This window comes from Prionailurus bengalensis, chromosome B2, assembly GCF_016509475.1.
Source record: "Prionailurus bengalensis isolate Pbe53 chromosome B2, Fcat_Pben_1.1_paternal_pri, whole genome shotgun sequence".
Classification (NCBI taxonomy): domain Eukaryota; kingdom Metazoa; phylum Chordata; class Mammalia; order Carnivora; family Felidae; genus Prionailurus; species Prionailurus bengalensis.
In genome coordinates this window covers 46,512,089-46,538,948 of record NC_057349.1, presented here as the reverse complement: position 1 = coordinate 46,538,948, position 26,860 = coordinate 46,512,089, and the positions used below count along the sequence as shown (strand labels likewise).

The 26,860-nt window shown below is 34.2% G+C and overlaps 1 pseudogene; it reads right to left on the bottom strand.

Annotated features, from left to right (window-relative positions):
* Nucleotides 1-360: 360 nt before the first annotated feature.
* The window catches only part of LOC122490461, a 99,848-nt pseudogene continuing 73,348 nt past the window's right edge, over nucleotides 361-26,860 (bottom strand).

Genomic DNA, 26,860 nt, shown 5'->3' with positions numbered 1-26,860 from the left:
ACTACATAAATCACTATTTACTATTTATTATTCATAAATCACTTAACAATAGTAGAGATTTCCTAACTCAATTATCTTGGCAACAGATAGATAAAATAGAAAAATAGAAATATTTATATATGAAATATATATATAACTTTAACGTTTACATCATATATTTCATATGTATGCATTTCATAGATATATTATTTTACATGCATTTATGTTATTCTACTCACATTGTACAATTGTTAAACAACCTACAAAAAGTACAAAAGCCTAGTCCATTTTCCAATACCAGGTGAGAGCTAAGTTGCAAAAAAGGAACAGTACCATAAGTTACAAGGAAAGTTTGGGTGTCCTGTACAAGTTATACTGTTCCTATCTATGCAGGCTCCTTAGATCAATGTGTCTTTTCTTTTGAGGACAGGAACAACGAGACTTTGAACAGGTCTGACATTGGAATGCTTCTACTTGATAAGCCTTAAAACTCTTTTGGCATTTGCAACACAGTTGTTTGAAATTAACCTTATTAGTTCCAGAAACGCACCACACATAAGCACTCTCCCACCTGGTCTTACAATCTTTGCAGTGAAAATAGCCATATTTTGGTTCCAAAAACTGGAAGTTGGCTTTTCTGAGCAAATCTGTTCTGCTGACTTCCCGTCTGCTTGCTCTTCCGTTCCTGCGCGCTTGAGGCATCTTCCTCCCCCCAGCTCATACTGGCAAAGCTACTCCCTTTTGCACTCTTCAGAACTTGGAGTTGGTGGTTTCTGGTGCTGCTGGCTGTCCTCTGCAGGACCCCAAAGTACCTTCCTCTCCTGGTCTTCCCCCTCCTTCTGCAGCTGGATAAAGCTCCTATAACCTATCCCTGGTGAATAGACTCCCCAGGCCAGCAGGGGTACCTTGTGGCTTGTGCTGCCCCAGAGGGAGAGCAGTGTGAGAACCCAGCGATACAGACTTGTCCATCCGCAGGCTCACCTGCACGCCCACCTCCCTGGTGTTAGCCTTGCAAAGCCTCAGGCTCAGGCTGGCATTCATCTGGGTGAGAATGGAATTAAGCTCCGATTTCTTTGAAGGTTCCATACAATAGTCAGAGACATTTGCAGGCACAAGGAAACAAGTCCTGGCCAGGAAAGTGGGGGGACCAGTGTCTTGCCTCCAGTCAGGCTGAAATATATATAGGCAATAAATATATATAAATGTATATATATTTATATATACATGTATAAATATTCATAAATATATATACATATATATGCAATGCATATATGAAATATATGTAAGTTATATATTGTATATATATTGCATATATACATTACATATATATTTCATGTTTACATTTCGTATATATATTTCTTATATATGTATTATATATAGTATATATATATAAGTAATGTATATGCATCTGTATGGTTTATATTTCATATATATAATGTATATATACTTTGTAATATATACATTGCATATATATTGCTTATTTTTATATATTTCATATATATATTTGGTATATATGTATTATATATATTTCATATATATTGTATATCATAATATATTATATATTATATATATCATAATATGTTACAATGTATAACATATATATCATTGTATGTTTCGTATACCTATTTTTGTATATATATTGTATATATATAGTGTATATATATATATACACGCAATATATGTGTTACTTATTTATAAATATATATTGCATATGTATATTTCATATAAATAGCATATATATCCAATATATATACACAATTTATATATATAGCATATATATTGCTTATTTATATACATATTTCATATAGATATTTTTCATATGACATATTTTTCATAAATATATTTTTTATGCATATAGCATATAAATATGAAATATGTATATAAATAATATATATTGCATATATATATTGCTTATTTATCTATATTTCACATAGATATAATATGCAATATATATATAAGCAATATATATGCATATCTATATACATTACTTATTTATATATGAAATACACATATATTTCATATATATTGCATATGTATATATTGCATATATATATGAGATATATATATATGCCATATATGCATTGCTTATTTATATATATGGCATATATGTATTGCATATATATGTATTTCATGTATATATAGTTCATATATATAGTTCATATGTATATATTTTGTATACACTATATACAGACATATATATGAAATATATAATGAACTATATATATTAACTATATATGAAATACATATATGATATATATATGAAATTTATGTATGAAATATATGTATGAAAAATATATGTATTACATATATGTATATGAAGTAATATAATTGAAATATATGTATATGAAATATATGTATTTGTAATATATATATGAAATTTATATGAACTATTTATATGAAATATGTAATGTAAACATTAAAGATATTTAGCAAATATGAGGAATCATTTTTCAATATAGACTGACATTGAATATTACCTAATATGTTTATATAAAGTCTATTTTTTCTGATACAAACATAAGATTCTAGTTTTCATTAATTAAAATATTTTTTCTTTATTTTCCAGCTTTCAGTATATATGTGTTTGAGGTGTATTTCATAAATATATATGGCTGAGTTAATTTTTAAAACCCGAGTTGAGAACTTCTAGAATGACATCAGCATATGGCTGATTCATCACTCATATCCCACACTCAACTATAACAATTTGTCATCTATCCATCTAGTGGAGAAACTCTTGCACATTGTTGGAAGAAAAAAATGTGAGTTTGGATGCATTAGAGAGGGTAAGAGGAACATTTGACTTTACTTGCATCACCTCTTCCACCATGTGGCACAGCCTAGTGCAAAGAGTTCTTGGCTTCTGATTTCTCCTATGGAGGGAAGTAAGAGCATATGAATGGGTGCCTGTTTCTTTATCTGTGCATTGTGCTGCCAAAGAGCCCATTTGTTTCTTGCTTCATTCAGAATACTGCATCATGAGTTGCATGACTTGGGGGGGTGGGTGGAAAGAGGCAGCAGAACAGCCAATGAGACTCTCAGAGGGCTTTAAAGGGATGCAGATTCTACTAGTAACACAACAGACTCCATCAAGAATCCTACTCATGAGCTTTCAGGGACACAGTTGATAATTGTATTAGATGTTAATGGACTAATCATGCTAATTAAGTTCAGAAATTGTTAGAATGGATAAAAATTGAAACAAAATCCAACTATTTGCTATCTAAAAGAAATGTTCTTTAAATATAATGATAGGTTGAAAGTAAATAGACAAAAATATATACAATGCAAAGTAAAAATATGAAGGTTTGCTCTCAGATAATATCAGATGAAATAGATTTCAAAATTGCATGCATTATCAGAAATAACAAGGGACACTTCATAAATGATATAGAAGTTAATTCAATAGGAAGACACTGTAACCAGAAAGATTTGTGCCCAATGACAAAGCTTCAGGATTTATTTACGTCTTCTTTTATTTCTGTATTATTCAATATGAGTTTTTATTAAAAAAAAAAACAGCCAACTACAATGTCTAGATTCTGCAAACCCTTCCTAGAACTCTCAACTTTTCTTGGTTAGGAGGTGGCAACACACTCCTCTGTCTGTGCCTTGATTGATGGCTTGCCAGAGTTGCCATCTTCCCTTTACAAAATTGATATTTGTGTTTCAGCTGGGTGTTTTCACCTTCCTCACGTCTTCTGTTGCTGTAGTTCTTGTCACTATGCTCTGGCTGTCTTTTGGGACTGGCCATATATTAGATTATGTTTCCTGGTTCCCAAACTAGCCCATATCCTTATCCTTTTACATTGTCTTATGCTTAGAAAATCATAATTCTCATGCTTTTTTCAGTCATTTTATCTACACTCAATGTATATTCGTAGCCCATACCATATTACGTGCCATGAAGGTAATCCCTTCTATTGACTGAAATATAAAATAACTGCATCCAGTAATAAAATATACATGTGTCACATACTGTATGACTAATCTGCAAATAATATAAATATGTAGCACTCATTGCCCTGAATAAGTTAATCAATAAATCAACAATATTTATTTTACTGCCATTATGTATGTATAATCATGGTATGAACTATCATGTATTCAACACAGTACTGCCAGTATTGGACATTAGGCTCATAAGATTTACAATCCACTGGGGGAGAGAAAATGATTAATCATGGTAAAATTAGATAGCAATGAAGTAGATCACTACTGTCCAAAACTACACTAAGGCCTCAAAAAAAAAAAAACCAATTAATGTGAATGGAGTTGTTAAATTATTTCATAGAAATATTATGAATGAAATGTGGGAGTGAGGATCCTTCCATATATGTATACCTGGAGTATAACACCTATAACTTGACTATGTTAGCTATAGAATGCTTTTGTTTAGGAAAGTACTTCCTTTAGCCAAATTGCTCTTTGACTGCTTTTTTTCCTCAGCCAGGAGAAGCTGGAAGAGTTATCAGATTGCCTTATTATAAAGGCAGCTGTGTTATGTTTGGGAAAACAATGAAATCAGTAGAGTTGAATTTATAGCCTTTGTTCTTTCACTTTATACTTGCATAGCCTGGACCTTTCTGAGACTTAGCTTCCTTATCTTTTAAGGACACAATAATACGTTCTTTCTAAGCCATAAAGCACTTTTAAAGTATGAGCTGTGATCTTCATTAGCTATCTGACTCAAATATTTTCAATTACATGTAAAGCTAAAAATTGTGGACTGTGTTTCTAGGTCCTAAATTCTACAATAATCTTGAGATGTGAAGCCAAATATTAAATGAAGGAAGACATAATGAATTTTTAACTTAGTGTTATTTCAAACCAATATAAAGTTTTCTCATTTCTTTTTGTGTTTAAAAACACATCTCTTTTTTTTTTTATTTATTTTTATTTTTTTTTTTAATTTTTTTTTTCAACGTTTATTTATTTTTGGGACAGAGAGAGACAGAGCATGAACGGGGGAGGGGCAGAGAGAGAGGGAGACACAGTATCGGAAACAGGCTCCAGGCTCTGAGCCATCAGCCCAGAGCCCGACGCGGGGCTCGAACTCACGGACCGCGAGATCGTGACCTGGCTGAAGTCGGACGCTTAACCGACTGCACCACCCAGGTGCCCCAAAAAACACATCTCTTTAAGAGAATATTCAAAAGTATAGTATAAAGAATGCTGAGTAAATTTATTTTGAACGATAATGAATGACATCTCAAGCTAATTGTGGTGTTTGGAATAATATAATTATTGCAGATTTTATATAGAACAAAATCAATACAAGAAAGAAAGAATGACATTTTCCTACTATGCAGCTATGTTGGATTGATAAAATTAATCCAATTAATTCATAATTATATTTGTGTTCTCCAGCATGTAAATAATACTAAATTGATGTTTCATAAAACTAGCCATTAAAGAACTTACAAGTTGATTTTCACATAAAAATTACCAAGATTGATGAGGGCAAGATGGAAAAACTAATGGCAAAAAGTGACATAAAACATGACTATTATTTTACAGTTAAACAATGTTATGCCATGAAATGGAAAAGACCATTACCAGCTGGTTGTTAATACCCTAAGAATGCTTTTGTGCAATAATTAAAATGCAAAAGCTAGTCATTCCCATTTTATTGGGTAGGGGAAGCCATAATGTAGATTTTTATAGGAACATTCAGAGTTACTGCTGTTATCCATAACTCTTCTGTCTTTTAAAAATGTAGCCAACAAATGTACATTGTTTTCAGTTGTGCTGATTTATGACATAATCACAGCAATTATAGCAGGGCAAGTCCTATTTGAGAAGTCAGTCAAGCCCTTTTAGCCTGATGCTGTTGAATTACAGCTTTCAAATGTACCCTTGAGTCTTTAAAGTGTCTCTCATCAAACCTTGAATGAAACCAATTTTATAAACATAGCAGAAATTAGGGGTGCTACTACATTTTAAGCTGTCACTTTAGAAGTTTGTGCATCAATTCCAACACATCTATCATTGTTCAAGATTATTTTGTGACTTTAAGAATTATTGCAATGGACTATTTTACATATTCTCAAGGGCAGAAAATCTATTCTATGTGGAGGATCATAATATCTAAAAATAGATGTAATTGTTTTGGAGGCAAGACAGAAGAATGAATATATGAATATATATGTATATGTTTCTATATATTTGTCTATATATCCCTCTATCATTTATCTATTATCCATCTATCTATTATCTATCTATCTATCTATCTATCTATCTATCTATCTATCTATCTATCATCTATTTATCTATCACCTATCTATCCTATCTGGGTAATAGTGAAAAAATCCCAACTTTTAAAATAAAATAACTAATATTCTCAGTGGCACATGATCTACTTTTGTGGCAAAATTATGTCCAGAAAAAGTATTTGTGAGGCATTTTTTAAAGAATTATTACTGAAATAGTTCCCAAAGAAGATACTTTTCTGAAATACGAAGCATAATTTGATATGTAATTTATGGCATGCTTATGATTAAAAGATGTCTCACTCTTTTGTAATTGCATTTTAACTAAAAAGAGCTTTACTTGATTGTAAAAATGATTTGCTTTTTGTATATTTTTAACCTTTTATTTTGAGATAATTTTGGATATACACAAAGAGAGAACTGAAAGAGAACTGAAAAGTTGCAGAAATAGAACTGAAAATTCTTGCACAAAAATTAAGTTTCTTTAACTCAAGTACAAGGATCAAAATAAAAATTAACATTGATGCAATACTATTAACTAATCTATAGACCCTGTTTAATTTTCAGTTGTCCAAATTGTCCAATCCAGGATCCCATATTGCATTTAGTTATCACGTCAGTCTTTTTTGTGTGTTTCATGATCCTACGTTTGGGGAGAAATGGCCAATTGTTTTGTAGAATGTCTCCCAATTTGGATTTGTCCGATGTTTCTTGGTGATTAAATTCAGATTATGCATTCTTTGTAAGAGTGCCAGAGAAGTAATACCATGTCTTTCTCAGTATATCATAGTAGGAGGCACGTAATGTTTATAGATGTTATTAAGGGAAATGCTAGACAACCTGGTTCAGGTGGTACCTAAAAAGTTTCTCCATTGTAATGCTATTATTTTTTCTCTTTGTAAATAATAATTATCTTGTTGGAAGATACTGTTAAATTATGCTAATATCCTGTTTCTTATTAAGCTTTTGCCTACTAATTTTAGCATTCATGGATGAATCTTGCTGTGACAATTTTTACTGTGATGTTGCCAAATAGTGACTTTTATTTCCATCATCCCTTCTACATTTATTAATTGGAATTTTACTAGAAGGAAGAACAGCCCATTTTCCCCTTTATTTCTTCAATGGTATATTTATATTGGCATTGACTCCTGGATATTTTATTCTATGATTCATAGTTCATTATTATTATTTATTTTTGCTCAAATTACCCCAGATTTGGTCATGGGAATCCCTTCAAATTTATTCCTTTCTATATCTCCAATAATTTGTTTTAAGCATTCGCATACTTTCAGGCAACATGAAGTATTCCCTTCTAATCTAGTACTTTTCCTGAAATCAGCCATTTTCTCAGACTCCTTTCATTTTTATTGAAGAATGGTGTTCAGAAAACAAAATATGGGCACTAGTTATGCTCATTGCTACTGTAGTGTTACTGTTCTAGGTCTTCTTAGTGGGTACACATGGACATCTATACCAATATCTATATTGATTTCTATGTATTTTTCTATGTGTTTGTTAAGAATTGTTAGTACATACTGATTCATCTGGTTAAGTCCAACACCCAAGGGTTCATTCTAGCCTTCCTCAATTCATATTTATAATTCCTTTCTCCTACAATAAGAAAACTGCATCTCATTATTCACATTCATTTGAAGGTGAATAATCCCAATTTCATAATAACAAAAATCCTAATTTTCTAATTACTAATTATACTCTTGTGAGTATAGAGTAGAATATTTGTATGTAGTTCATTTTGTCTTAGCCTGTTAGCTTAGTCAAATAATGCAAATAATGTTTTGCTGAGTTAACAGATTAGTTCTTTTCTTCCCCACACAGTTTTGTGTGGTTTTGTTAGGCATTTGTAATACAGTAAGTTTGCTTTATTACTGCTTGTACCTCATTTTGTGCTTTCCCACATTCTGGATAATTTTAATTATCCAAATGTGTGTATATTATGTATATATCAAACTTTACCGTGGCACTAAAAGTCAGAATTATACCCAGAGGCAACCTCAGAGCCATTCTTTCTACCCCATTTTAGTTGCACTGATTTTTCTACCATATTACCACCTATATTCTGTAAGTTCGCTAATTATATTAATTTCTGACTTATCTTTATGCCTTTTATCTGTTTTCTTATCTTTTTTCCTTCTACAATCTTCTTTGTACTTGTCTATTTCTTTCTGGAGTCTCCAGGGCTGTCAGTTTGCCTATTTCAGCTGGATACCAGCTGGAGCAATCAATCCACAGTCAAAAATAAAGGTTTAAGTTAACATTGCCCCAAGGATGACATCATTTTTAGCAAAAATGAAGAAATTTGCATTTATATGACAACATCATGAGAATAACCTGTTAAAATGCAAAAACATATTATCTACAGCAGGACAAAGAATGAGCAGAAACAAATGGTGAAAATTAAGACATATTGTGTGTTCACAGAGACTGCACTATGATATTTAGCCTCTCTGCCCTTTTTCTAACTCTCTCTTTTTTGGAACATTCACCACTGCTTGAAATTGTCAACTAAACATTAATTTAGATCTGAAATCTTGAAAGACTTTTAAAACAAAATATTTCAAAGATATGATTAAAATTGCTTGTTATTAATTTTTCATAATTTAATTTTTAATAGACAATTTTTAGGGCAGTTTTGGATTTGCAACAAAATTGAGAGGCAGGCACAGAGATTTCCCATATATATCCACGGCCCTATGCATGCATCATCTCCCATATTATCAAAATCACTCATCAAAATGGTGGTTATTTGTTTCTTTCTCTAAACTAAAGATGAACATATTGAAACATAATTGCCCAAAGCCCATAGGTTTACCTTAGGGTTCATTCTTGGTGTTGTACATTCGCTGCCTTTGGACAACAGTATAATGATTTATACCCATCATTATAATACTATACAGAGTATTTTCACTGCCTTAACAATCCTCTTTGCCCTGCCTATTTATCCCTGCCCCCCCTTCCTACCACACCCCTGGAAATCACTGATCTTTTTTACTGTTTTCAGTTTTTCTCTTTCAAGAATTTTATATAATTTGGACCATACAAGATGTAGTCTTTTCAGATTGACTTCTTTCACCTAGTAATATGCAGTTAAGTTTCGTCCATGTCTTTTCAGGGCTTGATAGCTCATTTCTTAGCACTGAATAATATTCCATTATCTGGATACACCATAGTTTATCTATTTGCCTACTTATAAGGACATCTTTTTTTTTCTCCAAGTTTTGGCAATTACAAATAAAGCTGCTGTGTATAACCATGTATGGGTTTTTGTGTAGATGGATTGTCAAATGTTTTGAGTAAATAACAAGAAGCACAATTGAAGGGTAATATGATAAGATTATGTTTAGTTTTGTAAGAAACTGCCAAACTGTCTTCCAAAGTGTCTGCGACATTTTGCATTCCCACTAGCAGAGAATGACAGTTCCTGTTCCTCCACATCCTCACCTGCATTTGGTGTTGCCAGTGTTCTGGATTTTGGCTATTCTAATAGGTGTGTAGTGGTATTTTATTATTGTTTTAATTTGACTTTCATTGATGATATATGATGTTGTGTATCTTTTTAAATGCTTTTTTCCATCTGTATATCTTTTTGGGTGAGATGTCTGTTAAGATCTTTGGCCCATTTTGTAATTGGGTTGCATGTTTTCTTATTGTTGAGTTTGAGAGTTCTTTGTATATTTTGGATGACAAGACTTTATCAGGTGTGTCTTTTGGAACATTTTCTCCTACTCTATGGCTTGTCTTCTAGTTCTCCTGGTATTGTCTTTCACAGAGAAGTTTTTAATTTTAATAAAGTCTAGCTTATCAATTATTTCTTTCGTGGATCATATTTTTAGGTGTTTTACTTAAAAACTCCAAGGTCATCTAGGTTTTCTCATATGTTATCTGCCAGGATTTTTATAGTTTTGCATTTTAACTTTAGCTCTCCAGTTCATTTTGAGTTTCTTTATATGAAGAGTATAAGGTCTGTGCCTAGATTCATTTTTTTGCATGTGGATGTCCAGTTGTTCCAGTATCATTTTTTGAAAAGATGATCTTTGCTGCAGTGTATTGCCTTTGCTCCTTTGTCAAGATCAGTTGGTTATATTTATGGTGGTCTATTTCTGGGCTTTATATTCTTTACCATTGATCTATTTGTCTATTCTTTCACTAATACCACATTCTCTTGATTAATGTAGCTTTATATTAAGTCGTGAATACAGGTAGTGGCAGTCCTCTGTCCTTCTCCTTTAGTATTGCATTGGCCATCTGAGTCTTTTGCTTATCCAATATAATCTTTAGAGTCAGTTTGTCTATATCCATCAGCTAATTGCTGGGACCTGGGATTTCACAGAATTTATAGATCAAGTTAGGAAAAACTGACATCTTGACAATATTGAGTCTTCCTTATCCATGCATGTAGAATATTTCTCCATTTATTTAAAAAAAATTTTTAGGGGCGCCTGGGTGGCGCAGTCGGTTAAGCGTCCGACTTCAGCCAGGTCACGATCTCGCGGTCTGTGAGTTCGAGCCCCGCGTCAGGCTCTGGGCTGATGGCTCAGAGCCTGGAGCCTGTTTCCGATTCTGTGTCTCCCTCTCTCTCTGCCCCTCCCCCATTCATGCTCTGTCTCTCTCTGTCCCCCAAAAAATAAACGTTGAAAAAAAAATTAAAAAAAATTTTTTTAATGTTTATTTTTGAGAGAGAGAGAGAGAGCATGAGAAGGGGAGGGGCAGAGAGAGAGATGGAGACACAGAATCTGAAGCAGGCTCCAGGCTCTGCGGTGTCAGCACAGAACTCAACATGGAGCTCAAACTGATGAGCCATGAGATCATGACCTGAGCCGAAGTCGGACACTCAACAAACTGAGCCACCCAGGCGCACCTCCATTTATTTTATTCTTTGATTTCATTCATTGAGTTTTGTAGTTTTTCCTCTGATAGGACTTATACATATTTTGTTAGATTTATAACTAAGTATTTCATTTTTGAGGTGCTAATGTAAATGACATTGTGTTTTTAATTGCAGGTTCCACTTGTTTCTTATTGGTCTATAGGAAAGCAATATAGTTGTTTTTTTTTTTTTTTTATTCTTTAATGTCCATGGGATCAGATAAGCCCTTTTTTCTTTCTTTTTTTTAAAAAAATTATTTATTTATTTATTTTAAAATTTACATCCAAATTAGTTAGCATATAGTGCAACAATGATTTCAGAGTAGATTCCTTAATGCCCCTTACCCATTTAGCCCATCCCCCCCTCACAAAAACCTCTGTTTGTTTTCCATATTTAAGAGTCTCTTATGTTTTGCCCCGCTGTTTTTATATTATTTTTGCTTCCCTTCCCTTGTGTTCATCTGTTCTGTATCTTAAAGTCCTCATATGAGTGAAGTCATATGATATTTGTCTTTCTCTGACTGACTAACTTCGCTTAGCATAATACCCTCCAGTTCCACCCACGTAGTTGCAAATGGCAAAATTTCATTCTTTTTGATTGCCGAATAATACTCATTGTATATATATACCACATCTTTATCCATTCATCCATCGATGGACATTTGGGCTCTTTCCATACTTTGGCTATTGTTGATAGTGCTGCTGTAAACATTGGGGTGCATGTGTCCCTTTGAAACGGCATACCTATATCCCTTGGATAAATACATAGTAGTGTAATTGCTGGGTCATAGGGTAGTTCTATTTTTAATTTTTTGAGAAACCTCCATACTGTTTTCCAGAGCGGCTGCACCAGCTTGCATTCCCACCAGCAATGCAAGATATATCTTCTTTCTCCACATCCTCGCCAACATCTGTTGTTGCCTGAGTTGTTAATGTTTGCCATTCTGATAGGTGTGAGGTGGTATCTCATTGTGGTTTTGATTTGTATTTCCCTGATGATGAGTGATGTCGAGCATTTTTTCATGTGTCGGTTGGCCATCTGGATATCTTCTTTGGAGAAGTGTCTATATATGTCTTTTGCCCATTTCTTCACTGGATTAGTTTTTTGTGGGTGTGTTGAGTTTGAGAAGTTCTTTATAGATTTTGGATACTAACCCTTTATCTGATGTGTTGTTTTCAAACATCTTATTCCATTCTGTCAGTTGACTTTTAGTTTTACTGACTGTTTCCTTTGCTGTGCAGAAGCTTTTTATTTTGATGAGGTCCCAGTAGTTCATTTTTGTTTTTGTTTCCCTTGCCTCTGGAGACATATTGAGTAAGAAGTTGCTGCGGCCAAGATCAAAGAGGTTTTTACCTGCTTTCTCCTCGAGGATTTTGATGGCTTCCTGTCTTACATTTAGGTCTTTTATCCATTTTGAGTTTACTTTTGTGTGTGGTGTAAGAAAGTGGTCTAGGTTCATTCTTCTGCATGTCGCTGTCCAGTTTTCCCAGCACCACTTGCTGAAGAGACTGTCTTTATTCCATTGGATATTTTTTCCTGCTTTTTCAAAGATTAATTGGGTCCATTTCTGGGTCCTCTATTCAGTTCCATTGATCTGAGTGTCTGTTTTTGTGCCAAGAAAAGCAATATACTTTTGTGCAATAACCTTGTATCCTGCAATTTTGCTGTAATGCTTCTTAGTTTCATGAGTTCTTTTGTCAATTCTTTCAGATTTGCTATATAGAAAATTACGTCATCTGTGAACAAAGACAATTTTATATATTCTTCCTCAATCTGTATATATATTATTTTCTTCCTTGAATTATTGCTTAAGAAAGGACTTCCAGTTTGATGTTGAAAAAGGCAGGTAAGAGGGACAGCCTTACCTTTTACCTGATCTTAGCAGGAAAGCTTTCAATTTCTCATCGTTAAGTATAAGGTTAGCTGTAGATTTTCTCTGCATAGTCTTTATCAAGTTGAGAAAAGTACCCGTTAGTCCTAGCTTACTAAGAGTTTCTTTGTGAATAAGTGTTGGATTTTGTCAAATGCATTTTCTGCGTCTATTGATACAATCGTGATTTTTTTCTTTTTTTATCTTGCTGACATAATGGAATTTAGTTCTATTAGTTTTTGTTTTATGTAATTTGATGCTGTATTGTTAGATACATACATATTAAGAATTGTTATGTCTTCTTCCAGAATTTGCTCTTTGATTATGTAAATATCTCCCTTATCCCTGATAATTTCTTTACTTTGAAGTCGTCTGTGTCTGAAATTCATATATCTACTCCTGCTTTATTTTGATTAGTGTTAGCATGGTATATTTTCTTCATCCATTTACTTTTAATGTATATGTGTCTTTATATTCAGAATGGTTTTCTCATAGACATATATGGCTGGTGGTGTTTTCTGATGCAGTCTGACAATCTGTCTTTTAATTAGTGCATTTAGACAATTGACATTCAAAGAGATTATTGATATGGTTGGATTAATATCTACCATATTCGTTACTGTTTTCTGTTACCTTTGTTCTTTTTGTTGCTCTTGTTATTTTTGCCTGTTTTTGTCTTCTGCTCTTTTTCTTCCTCTTGTGACTTTAATTGAGCATTTTATACAATTTCATTTCTCTTTTTTAGCATATCATGTTATACTTTTTAAAAATCTTTTTTATTGATTGCTCTTCATAATTCAAATTTATTTCTCATTTCCATAGAAGAGATCAGACTGCTTAGAAGACTCCCTCTGGAACATGTTTATGAAAAGAAAAAATAAATTCTATTATAATGGAGAACTCTTTTAGTATGCCACTTCTATGAAGAATCATTTTTGTGGGAATGACATGATTAAATATAGAAGACAAAGGATTGATTTAAATTCAAGGAATAGGAAACTTAATAGGCATGGGCTAAAAAAATAGGTGGATTTTAAATAGGAAGACGAAGTTATCAGTAGTGAACTGTCAATGGGCTTCTGCTGGGTTAGAATTAATGATATAATGACTTTCTATGAATAAATAACCTCATCCATGAGGCAAATAAGCACTAAAACTTCAATTTTAGAGGCTATAACTGGTTTGAAATGAAAATATCTACTTCCCTATATCAATTTCTTCATAGTCTTTTTCTTTTACTTTAACTTCCAGAGTTAGTGGATCATTGATTACCTACTGAAGTAAAATAATTATCATTGTTAATGTGGACAAATTCAAGATTCACTGTAAAGACATATCTCTATAACTTAAAAAATCCAAGAAATATAACCTCCTATAGAAATCAAAAGAATTATTTTTACAGCACATAGCATCAGTCCTTATCAGACACACTGAAATATATTCCACCAAAGTACAGATATGTGTGTACATATATAACATATCTATGTATGTATCTATCTATCTATCTATCTATCTATCTATCTATCTATCTATCATCTATCTATCTATCATCTATCTTGTATTTAAAGTGATTACATGTTGTATATATGTTGTATAGGTATTATATATTATTGTGTGATTTGTTTATTATTCTTAGGTTAAGGAGTGGAAAGCATCTGTGTTTCTTTCTCATCCTGCAGATTATATAAGTACTGAACAAGAAGTTGAATCAGATAGCTATATGTTCAGTGTTACTTTAGTCACTGCCTACAATCAGTTCCAATCACTTGTGTTGAAATCATATTTCTAAAGTATCATTGTCTGTTTTGCAAGGGTTTGATGGAAATATTTAGCTGAGTACCAAGTTATCAAAGGGCCAACATCTAATTTTGTTTCAATATTAAATATACATTCTTGGGGGCATCTGGGTGGCTCAGTTGGTTAAGGGTTGGACTTAGCCTCAGGTCATGATTTTGCAGTTTGTGGGTTCAAGCCCCACACAGGGCTCTGTGCTGACAGCTCAGAGCCTGGAGCCTGCTCAGATTCTGTGTCTCTCTCTGCTCCTCCCCAACTTGTGCTTTGTCTTTCTTTCTCTCTCTCCCCCAAAATGTATGAACATTAAATTTTTTTGTTTAAAAAAAGTATACCTTCTTGCTGCTTGTTCTCTATTTAAATGTTGTTTGTTTTGTCTCTCTTGCCTTTTAAAAAACTTGTAAAATATTTATTAGTGTTTCTTTTTATTTTTTATTGTTTTTTTAGCTATGCCTCTGTGTTTTTTTTTGTAGTGGTTAAACTATAGATAACAATATGTAGACTTAATTTATGACAGACTAACTTAATTACCATTATATCATTTCATTAACTACATAAGAATCTCAAAATCCTATAATTCCGATCATTGCCCCAAATACCTTTATTCTATTGGAATATAATTTACTTACAATATATATTAATATTTCTTGTAGTGCAGGTCTGCTGCTAATTTCTTGTAGTTCACGTCTGAGCTTTCGTTTGTTTGAAAGTGACTATTTCACAGTTATTTGTGAAAGACAGTTTTAGTGGACATAGAATTATAGGTTGCAGGGTTTTGTTTTGTTTTTCCCCCACTTTCCAGAGCTGTCAATTAGCTTCTTATGTCAATTATGTGTGATGAGAAATAGACATCTAATTTTTTTTCTCATAAATATAATATGCCTGGTTTTCCTGGTTACGTTTAAGGTTTCCAATTTTATTTTATTTTCAGCAGCTTAACTATGATTATGCCTCACTCTCATTATCTTTGTATTCATCCTGCTTGATTCTTGAACACATGGTTGATGACTGTCATGAATTTTGTAAAAACTTGCAGCCATTATCTCCTGTGGCCATTTCTTCTTTCTCTCTGGATTCTGATTACTAGATATTGATAATTTCAAACAGGGGTCTGATTCAGTGATCCTTTTTTCGTCTATGGGCATTCTACCATAAAGTCTATCCAATAAATTCTTAATTTCAAATATTATATATTTCTCAGTTCTACAATTTCCATTTGGCTCCTTGTTAGAGTTTATATTTATTTTTATAAATACTCCCACTTCTTCTGCATTTTGTCTTTTTCTAAATCTTTTAACATACAAAAGATTTTAAAGTCCTTATCTGCTGTTTTGGACACTTGGGTCATTTGTTTGTCTGCTTCCCTTGATGGTTTTAGTCCTGAAGATAGGGAACATATTTTACTTCATATATTTTGTATTTTTTTAGATTTTATGCCAAATATTGTAGATAAGGTATCATTAGAGATAGAAATGCATATTGCTTTTTTCCAGAAAGTACTCACTGTTTTAAATGTCAGATATCCCAGGATAAAGGGTGATCTCTTTGAGCAAATTGGGATTGAACTGTGTTGGACTTGGGTTACACCCTTACTTAGTTTGGCTCACCTCTAACATTAAAAGTCTTTAGGATGAGATTGGGACCCTTCTCCCAGCAATGCTTTGGATCCTTAGCATTGTAGGGAAAAAAAATTTGTCTGTTTTTGAGTCCAGTTCTGTTTCCCATGATCCTGACCTCTCAAAAAAAAAAAAAAATCCTATGGGGGGCAGGGATTGTTGATTGAGGAGAATAAGCCTTGTGTTTAGGGCTTCTTCAACTTTAATTATTATGTCAATCCACACTGTTTTTAAGTTTTTATTTAAATTCCAATTATTTAATACAGTGTAATATTAGTTTCAGGTACAAAATATAGTATTTCAACACTTACATACGACACCCGGTGCTCATCACAAGTGCCCTTTTTAATCCCCATCACCTATTTCTCCCTGGTAACCATCAGTTTGTTCTCTAGAGTTGAGTCTATTTTTGGTTTGCTTTTCTCTTTCTTTTTTTCCCCTGTGATCATTTGTTTCTTAAATTCCACATATAAGTGAAATCATATGGTATTTGTCTCTCTCTGACTGGCTTATTTTACTTAGCATACTAGTCTCTAGCTCTATCACATTAAAAAAAAATCAGCTCATTTTTCTGTGTTCCAGTAAAGTCTTCTAACCTTCTTAAATGCTAATATCCAGACAAGGAATTAACTCCAGAAACAAAAGTTCATCTCTTCTCTGCTTACCATTCTCATCAATGACTTTAATAAAAATCACGTTTTAAAAAGATTTCATGATGTTTCTGGTTTTTATGGTAAGAGCAATGCTATTTGGCAACTTTCTGTATTCTAACTGGAATTGAAACACTTATTTCTTTAATCTGAAGTTTGAATCACTGCTTTTGTTGCATTACTTCTGTACTTGGGGAAGTGGTATGGTCAGCAGTGAAGTCTTATTAACAGTGAACCATGGGGGGCACCTGGGTGGCTCCGTCGGCTGAGTGTCCGACTTTGGCTCAGGTCATGATCTCACGGTCTGTGAGTTCGAGCCCCGCAGCTGGCTCTGTGCTGTCAGTTCAGAGCCTGGAGCCTTCTTCAGATTCTGTGTCTCCCTCTCTCTCTGCCCCTCCCCTGCTCATGCTCTGTCTCTCTCTCTGTCAAAAATAAACATTAAAAAAATTAAAAAAAAAAACAGTGAACCATGGCAGAACAACGTACGGGGAAACATTTGGAAAAAAAAAATACTGCTGTAGAGGCATTATATTAGGCAAGATAGTGGTTGTAATTTGTTAAATTGTCCTTAAGTCTAGCCACATTAAACATTAATAAAGCAGGTAGATCTTGTTTCATTGTTTGCATTATAAACTCTAGCTGTTTGGATTCTTGTCTGTGCTTCATAGCACTGTCAGGAAGGGCAAAACTATTACAAATAAATACCATTGCTGGTATGGATGAATAATTAGGGCACAGTGAGAATGTGAGAACTTTACAAGCAACATTTATTTTAGAGTCTTGGTAAAATGATGGCAGATGAGATTAGACAATTATTTAGTAAATACTCATTGACTGGTGACCACATCCAAGACACCATGGCAGGGATGATAACCAGGAAATACATTAAAATTTGTATACCAGTGTGTACTTGGAAGCCAGATACAAACTAGGAACTCCTGCCGTTGGAGACATATATGGGACAGAATCTTAAAGGTGACCTTGTTTCTCTTTTTGCTCTTTGAAGTTTACCTCCTTCCCCTTTTTCTTTAAGGAATGCATAAGAAAATGGAAATGTCATCAAAAATAGATCAGACCATTTCTGTTCTATTTGTGAAGCACTTATTTCTAAAAAGATCATTTGTTATGGGTGTATTAAAGGACAATTGAGAATATGTCATTAGAAATTCTTGACTCTCGTGTTTGATCCTGTATTCTCTAAATTAGGGGAAGATGCAAGGATGAGCTAACAAAGGTCAATAGAAAAAAAAAGTAAGTGACTTGAGGAAGTGTCTTGAAAAATAGAAAATATCCATGTGCATTTAGGAAACTTTAAAGTCAACGCTTTTTGAATGCTATAAGTGAAAAGCTAACTATTTTAGTACATTTTGACCCTACTCATCAGATATGCAGATTGATGTGACTTTTAAGAGTGAGCAATTAGTATCCTCAAATAGGACATTAGAGTAATTCTTTCACAAAAAAGCATAATACATCTTGCTTTAAAGCTACAATTATAACATACTACTTATTATTTCAAGTGTCAGATATAAGTATATAAGTATTTCAACAGACATCTATTTTTTTTTACCAAGTATGTCCCAGATACTGTTTGAGATGCTAGAGATATAATAACAACAAGATGGGTGACCAAATATTTCCTCACCAAAATGAGACCCTTGAAAATGGCCCTAAATAATTATACTTGAATAATAAATGTAAACTGTGACTATGATCACCTAAAGGTACTTAAAAAAAAAAGGCACAGTCTCTCTAAAGCTTATTGGCATAAAAGAAGAAATAAAGTAGTGGATGTTTACAATACTATGTAATAACTGTTAAATTAAAGACTTGTGGGTGGGGTGTAAGAGCAGGAAGCTGATTGTGGTGGTTAGCCTGTAGGTTGACCCTCTCTCCCAATAATCCTGTATCTTGGTGTTTATGCCCCTGTGGAGTCCCATTTTCTCATTGAATTATTGTTGGCCATGGGTCACAAAGTGTACTTCCTAAAAGGACTTGTAGCGTTCTGCTTGGTCCCTTGAAATAGCTGTTCTTAGGGCTCTGAGCAGCCATGGAGGGAGTTAAACCACTCTAAGTGGCAGAATAGAAAGAGCATGTAGAGAGACCCCATGGAGAGGCCATGAGACCACATGATCAGAGAGATTCCCAGGAAGCACCAAGTTGTTCTAGCCCCCCGCCATTTGCAGTCAGCCTGGCCATATTACAGGCAGCGTAGACAAATCCTCCTCAACTGAGTTCCACCAAATCAAAGATTTGTGAGATTAAAAAAAAAGATTTGCTTCTGATTTAAGCAGCTAAGTTTGGAATAATTTGTTATAAAGCATAGATAACTGGAACAGAATTTGGGATGCTGCCATAAAGTGGAATGCTGCTCTAACCCAAAACTAACATGCGTGGCATTGGTTTGGGGACCAGTGACAGAAAAATCTGGAAAAGCCACAAGGTGATGATTAGAGAAAGCTAGAAGGGAGTTGAGAAGGTTGGTGAAAATTTGAAGGACAGTGAGAAAACTATTATTTTAGGCTGGAGAAAATTTGCATTCTGGCAAAACAGTGAAACTGTTGCCTGCAGTACCATGGGAAATAGAAAATATTATCTAATGATCTCAGGCTCTTGCTGAAGAGCTTTCCAGATAGGATGCTAAAAGTGCCAACTGTCTAGGAGAGAATATGAGATGAGCCAGATGGATTAAAAAAGAAATATTTAGTTTTCAAATAGAACCTAGAGGAAATAGAGAAGTCCCAGAACAGTTTTTTTTTTCAAACAGCAAATGTTCTCAAAAAGAAATGGCCTCAGGGCAGAGATCAAAATATGAAGTATACCTATAATATTTTTTGCTAGGTCCTCAGAAATGTGTAAGTTTGCACCTCCAGGTAAATAATAGAGCCACTAATTGTATTTAGGACATGCCTTATTGTGCTTCTGAAGAATGTTAGGGGCATTTCCTCACAATGGCCACACATACAGCCTAGATATAGAAGAACATGTCTTAGTAAGAAATGGGGATGTGATTTTTGCCTAATGGTATGAATGACAATTTGATACATAAGAGGCCTACAATGTTTTTGAAAGAATCCTATTACGTTGGGCTTTGGGTTTTTTAATTTCCAGTGATTAATAACTGGAATAGCAATCTGAACAGGAACCCTTTCCTTCTGCCTTCAATGCCAAGCACCTTGCCTCTCGTGAGCCCAGGAGTTAGAGGGAACGTCTGGCTTCTATTTTTTAGATGGGTTTCCTTTTCTCTGGTGAACAGCTCCTGTGTGCTGAAAAATTGATTGGAGACAGATACAAAGTCTAAAGGCACAGACCAGCAAGTTTAATCATAGGAAGTTCTTGTGATTTGGATCTATGTAGTGGGGGAGAAAGGGAAGGGAAGCTGTTTGATAATGACCTAGACATGAGTGTCCATTGCCCTGAGGCACAAATAGCTAGTGAGAAACTGAGCAAGTGGGATGAGTCTTTCCTGACAAGTCTGAGGAGTGTGGGACACTTAAAAGCAGACAGGCTGCAGGTAGAGTAATAGTGCACAAAATTAGACAGTGTATTGTCTTTCTCCACTGCAGGATTCTTTTTATTAATGATATCCCAGCTATCAGATATAAACCCAACTGGCACACAGAGAAAACAATCACCCATAAAAGCTGATTCATCTTTCAAAAAGAGAAATGACTGGAATATAAGAACAGTTAAATAAAATCTGTCCTAGGAAGGAGGAATGAAAGTAAAAAGAAAAATAAGATCACACAAGAAGAACCAAGTATAATGTAAAATAAGAGAGTTTGGGGTTCCAAAATCATGATTTTTAAAATATAACATTCAGCAAATCATAGGAGATAACCACTTGTGAGAAGTTCATGTGCAACAAAGAGCTCCTAACAGAGCATTGAAAGAGAAAGGGAAAGAAATCATAAATAAAAAGATAAAGTACTTGAGAGATCACTTTAGGAGACTCAATATGAGTAAAATAAGTGATCCAGATTGAAAAGCCAAAAAAGGAAAAAGAATAAAGGAGGGACAATAATTAAACAATTAGAGGGAAAGAAACTTCCCTAACTGCAAAAAGATCTGAGTGTAAAATTAAAGTTTTACCAATTTCCATTCTGGACGATAAAAAATAATATGTGAATCTGAACATAGCCTGACACATGAATTGTACATCTGAGCATGAATTCCTATAATGAAGAGAAAATTCATACATTTCAAGATAAAAAAATTACAAACTTTTGTGTAGAGAAAAATATCTGATGGTACTGCACACCTTATTTGCACTGCCAGAACCTAAAATACTGGAACAAACCAGCAGATTGCTGAAACAAAAGGACAGAAGTCCTTGACTTGGCAAAAATATCATTCACCCATTCTAGAAGAAAGACAAACATTAAAGCTGTGCAAGGAATCTGAGACTGTATTATTTGCATTTTCCATGTACAGAGAACACCTGTGAAATGACTACATAAATAAATGAATAAATAGAGGTAGCAAAGTAGGGGGAGATAAAGAAAAAGTAAATCTTGGGAAATGAGCCTGGTGACATAAGTAATTTGCAGATAATAATAAACTTACCTGGGGTCTGTAATATGAATGCCAATTAAGATCTGTTTAAATACATGAGAAAATTTCTAGTAAGTACTAAATTGCCTCAGAAAGACTTGGGAATGTGAGGGATGTGGGTGGGAAGTAAAAGTGTTCCAGAAGTCTTAGCTGGGACTGGGGCAAAGGAAGAGAGAAAGTGGAATAAAATATTCTAAAAATATAATCTTATTGGGAAAAAAAAAACAAGACTGGGGAGAATCTGTACCTTTGTGGAGAAAACAGTGATTCTAAATATGGAAAACAGTAGGTATCTTGTTTATAAAGTATTAAAGCCATCAGTTTCTGATTAGAAAGTTATATAAGTGAAATAGCAAATAATAAAAATGGAAAGAATACATCACATATGGGTATTATTACAACCAATGTGAAAAAGGGGTTTTTATATTGGGTTAAAAAAAAAAGCACTAATCTAAGCTGTTCAAACAAAGCGCGCGCGCACACACACACTGAAAGCAAAGTGCCTTTAGTTTTAAATGTTAAAACTAACAGGATGGATAAGAGGATACCCAGTCCAGATAAAGAACAAAAAAGCAGGAATGATGGTATAAATAACCATAAATGATAGAATTTAAGTTTAAGGATATTAAATGAGATAAAAATTATTGTGCAAGGATAAGAGGTAAAACTGAAAAAAAATTAGTGGTGTTTATGTTAGGTCATTAGATGTGATTTCATTTAGCACATACATACTTACTGAAGTTAAACCTTTATTTTCTTCAGTTTTGCCTTTTATCATGTTTCTGAAAGCAGAAGATGGATGTCTCAGCTCGAACAAAGAGGGAGTAAATTCACTCTTCCTTTGCCTTGTTTTTCTATTCTTACCCTCAGTGGATTGGACAAAGCCTACACAACCCGGAGAGGGCCACCTGCTTTATTCCATTCACTGATGCAAATGCTTATCTCTCTGGAAACACCTTCACAGACACTATAGGGATAATGTTTTATCAGTATTCTGAGCATCACTTAGCCCAGTCAAGTTGACACATAAGATCAACCATCACAATCATGTTTATTTGGTTCTAAGACTTATTGTAAAATGCATTACTATTTTAATTACAGCTTCCTGGATGAAGGGGAGAAAACCGCATTACATGCACACATTTTAAATGCATCAATGTGTGGAAAATCTGTCTTAAAACTGGGTAATACAGAAATCCCAAGGGTGCCATGATGGCTCGGTCGGTTAAGCTCCCGACTTTGGTTGGCTCAGGTCATGATCTTGGGGTTTGGGAGTTTGAGGCCCACATTGGGCTCCTCAGCTGTCAGCATGGAGCCTGCTTCAGATCCTCTGTACCCTTCTCTCTCTGCCCCTCCCCTGCTTTTTCTCTCTCTAAAAAATAAAATAAACATTAAAAAAAAACAAATCCCATAAGCCTTCACATAAAATGAATTAATGCAATGACTTTGAGGATAGGCTGAAAGGTGGAGCCACAAAGATTTATTTGGTAATAGAATATTTAAATCTTGGTACTCAAGTCTTCAAATGTTGAGAATAAAGGTGAAAGGTTGTAAACAGTTGTTTCCAAAGTTTCTAACAGAAGCACCTGTGCAAATGGTACTATTACTAACCAAGTTGTAAGATACATGAAGAGAGGTGATGTGAAAGGAAGGAAGTTCTGTATGGGCCACTTTCAATTTGAGGTGCTTGAATAAGTTCTGAGTAGGTATATCCAACTGTATATACAAAAAAATTTATCTAGAGTGCAGGATAGAATTTTTGCTTTTGACAAAATTTTGTAAGTGCATATGCAATATTAATACTATGCTACAATTGATGGATAGTGAATTAGTGGCTTTTCTTTTATTCAAATAGTATTATGCAGGAATATTTTATTTTATTTATTTTTTTTAATATATGAAATTTATTGTCAGATTGGTTTCCATACAACACCCAGTGCTCATCCCAAAAGGTGCCCTCCTCAATACCCATCACCCACCCTCTCCTCCCTCCCACCCCCCATCAACCCTCAGTTTGTTCTCAGTTTTTAACAGTCTCTTATGCTTTGGCTCTATCCCATTCTAACCTCTTTTTTTTTTTCCTTCCCCTCCCCCATGGGTTCCTATTAAGTTTCTCAGGATCCACATAAGAGTGAAACCATATGGTATCTGTCTTTCTCTGTATGGCTTATTTCCCTTAGCATCACACTCTCCAGTTCCATCCACGTTGCTACAAAAGGCCATATTTCATTTTTTCTCATTGCCACGTAATATTCCATTGTGTATATAAACCACAATTTCTTTATCCATTCATCAGTTGATGGACATTTAGGCTCTTTCCATAATTTGGCTATTGTTGAGAGTGCTGCTATAAACATTGGGGTACAAGTGCCCCTATGCATCAGTACTCCTGTATCGCTTGGGTAAATTCCTAGCAGTGCTGTTGCTGGGTCATAGGGTAGGTCTATTTTTTAATTTTCTGAGGAACCTCCACACTGCTTTCCAGAGCGGCTGCACCAATTTGCATTCCCACCAACAGTGCAAGAGGGTTCCCGTTTCTCCACATCCTCGCCAGCATCTATAGTCTCCTGATTTGTTCATTTTGGCCACTCTGACTGGCGTGAGGTGATACCTGAGTGTGGTTTTGATTTGTATTTCCCTGATAAGGAGCAACGCTGAACATCTTTTATGTGCCTGTTGGCCATCCGGATGTCTTCTTTAGAGAAGTGTCTATTCATGTTTTCTGCCCATTTCTTCACTGGGTTATTTGTTTTTCGGGTGTGGAGTTTGGTGAGCTCTTTATAGATTTTGGATACTAGCCCTTTGTCCGATATGTCATTTGCAAATATCTTTTCCCATTCCGTTGGTTGCCTTTTAGTTTTGTTGGTTGTTTCCTTTGCTGTGCAGAAGCTTTTTATCTTCATAAGGTCCCAGTAATTCACTTTTGCTTTTAATTCCCTTGCCTTTGGGGATGTGTCGAGTAAGAGATTGCTATGGCTGAGGTCAGAGAGGTCTTTTCCTGCTTTCTCCTCTAAGGTTTTGATGGTTTCCTGTCTCACATTCAGGTCCTTTATCGATTTTGAGTTTATTTTTGTGAATGGTGTGAGAAAGTGGTCTAGTTTCAACCTTCTGCATGTTGCTGTCCAGTTCTCCCAGCACCATTTGTTAAAGAGGCTGTCTTTTTTCCATTGGATGTTCTTTCCTGCTTTGTCAAAGATGAGTTGGCCATACATTTGTGGGTCTAGTTCTGGGGTTTCTATTCTATTCCATTGGTCTATGTGTCTGTTTTTGTGCCAATACCATGCTGTCTTGATGATGACAGCTTTGTAGTAGAGGCTAAAGTCTGGGATTGTGATGCCTCTATGCAGGAATATTTTATAAATACAGACCACAATTCATTGATTCTAAGATGGTGATATTTGAGGGGAGCCTGGGTGGCTCAGTGGGTTAAGCATCCGATTTCAGCTCAGGTCATGATCTCACGGTTCGTGAGTTTGAGTCCCATGTCAGGCTCTGTGCTGTCTTTCTCTGTTTCTCAAAAATGAATAAATTAAAAAAAATTAAGATGATGATGATATTCGAACATTTCTAAAATCAGGATATATCTAACAGTTACCATCAGCCAAATGCTGTTGTAGCAAGGTTATCAGTCAGTGCATGCACACATTTAGTCAATTTGTATTCGTGTTGTCATCACTGAAGGGAAAAACTTGGATTTTGTATACGAGTTATTGAGTTTGACATTTAAAATGTTTTTAAAAAATCATTCTATGATTTCTTATTAAATCAAAAAGTTGTGTACCCTGAAAAACGTGGAAATAGAGCAGGAGTATGTAAAGTTTTCACTATTTGACAATGCTTTACACATTAATAGTACCTACCTATTAAGTACCTACTTAAGTTGAAAATATTTTATGTTGTTGAAATATTGTCTATCATTTTTCCAATTAATACAGAAAAATCCAGACATCATTTTCATTAACATGTCAGATAAAACTTAAATTGGAAATTTTAAGTTCAATCTTATCAAAAGAGCTCATCATTCTATATGTTGAAAAAAACCAGTCATTCTTGATTGCATTGTTACTATAAAGACTCTAAGAAAAAACTTTATTTTTCTCTTTTTTTTTTAAGTTTTAATGTTTAATTTTGAGAGAGAGAGAGAGAGAGAACATGAGTGGGGAAGGGGCAGAGAGAGAAGGAGACACAGAATCTGAAGGAGGCTCCTCTCTAGGCTCTGAGCTGTAAGTACAGAGCCCAATGGGGGGCTCACACCCGTGAACTGTGAGATCATGACCTGAGCCAAAGTGGGACGCTTAACCAACTTAGCCACCTGGGAACCCCTTTAGGAACTTTTAACATATAAGGCAGTAGAGTATGTTTGTTCAGGAAGTATATTATTTGTTTCAGTGCAGAGAGTAACCAGTACAATGTCTGAGCCTTATATTCAAGTCATATGCTTCATGTAGATAGCCTGGGGCATCAAAGCACAACAAAACATATCCAAGTCAAATTCCATATTGTAAATTCTGCATGTGGATAAAAGAATAGAAAAAAATAATCATGTACAAAATGTCAAAAATGGTCTTTTTCTTCTCTAATTTTCATAAGAATTCTACAGTTACTTTGGTAAGGCTCTATGCTATGTCCTCTTTAGTCAATTGTAAAATAAATACCTTTGTTTTACCATTGACTATAGTGAAAAAGAAAGGCAACACACATTTTTTTAAACTGCTAATGAGGGAAAAAAAACATTTGACTCAGAATCACAGCTTTCAGAGCTGGAAGAAACCTTGTAAGTCAAGGAGCCCAATTCTCACTATTCACAGATGAGTAAATCAACATCCAGGTATTGTTTTGCCTGAAGGCCCAGAGCCATTTAGCGGCAAAGCTAAGATTAGAGTCTGATGCTTTCACGATCCTCATTCTAGACACTCCGTTAGAACTTTTGCAATGAGCATCCATCCACAAGAGTCAACACTATTGCTTCTGTGTGTCATGAAGGGCAAAGAAGATACTTTTCATCCCATAAATTGACATATAACCCTTGTTTCTGATTGTAATATATGTGTCTGGAATGCTTGGAAATTTTAGAGACCAAAAGTTCCACAAGGAAGCCTTATACCATGTTACATACATAAATGCATTCTTTATTAGATATTAATGAAAATACTAATGATAACTTTTATATCATTAATTTTAAAAGATGATAATGTCTGCAGTAGAAATTATTAATTATTAATCAAAATCAAAAGTATAAATCAAGGATGTCATTAAGGATACAAAATAAAGATTATTTAGCACCCTCACTGGCAGTGATT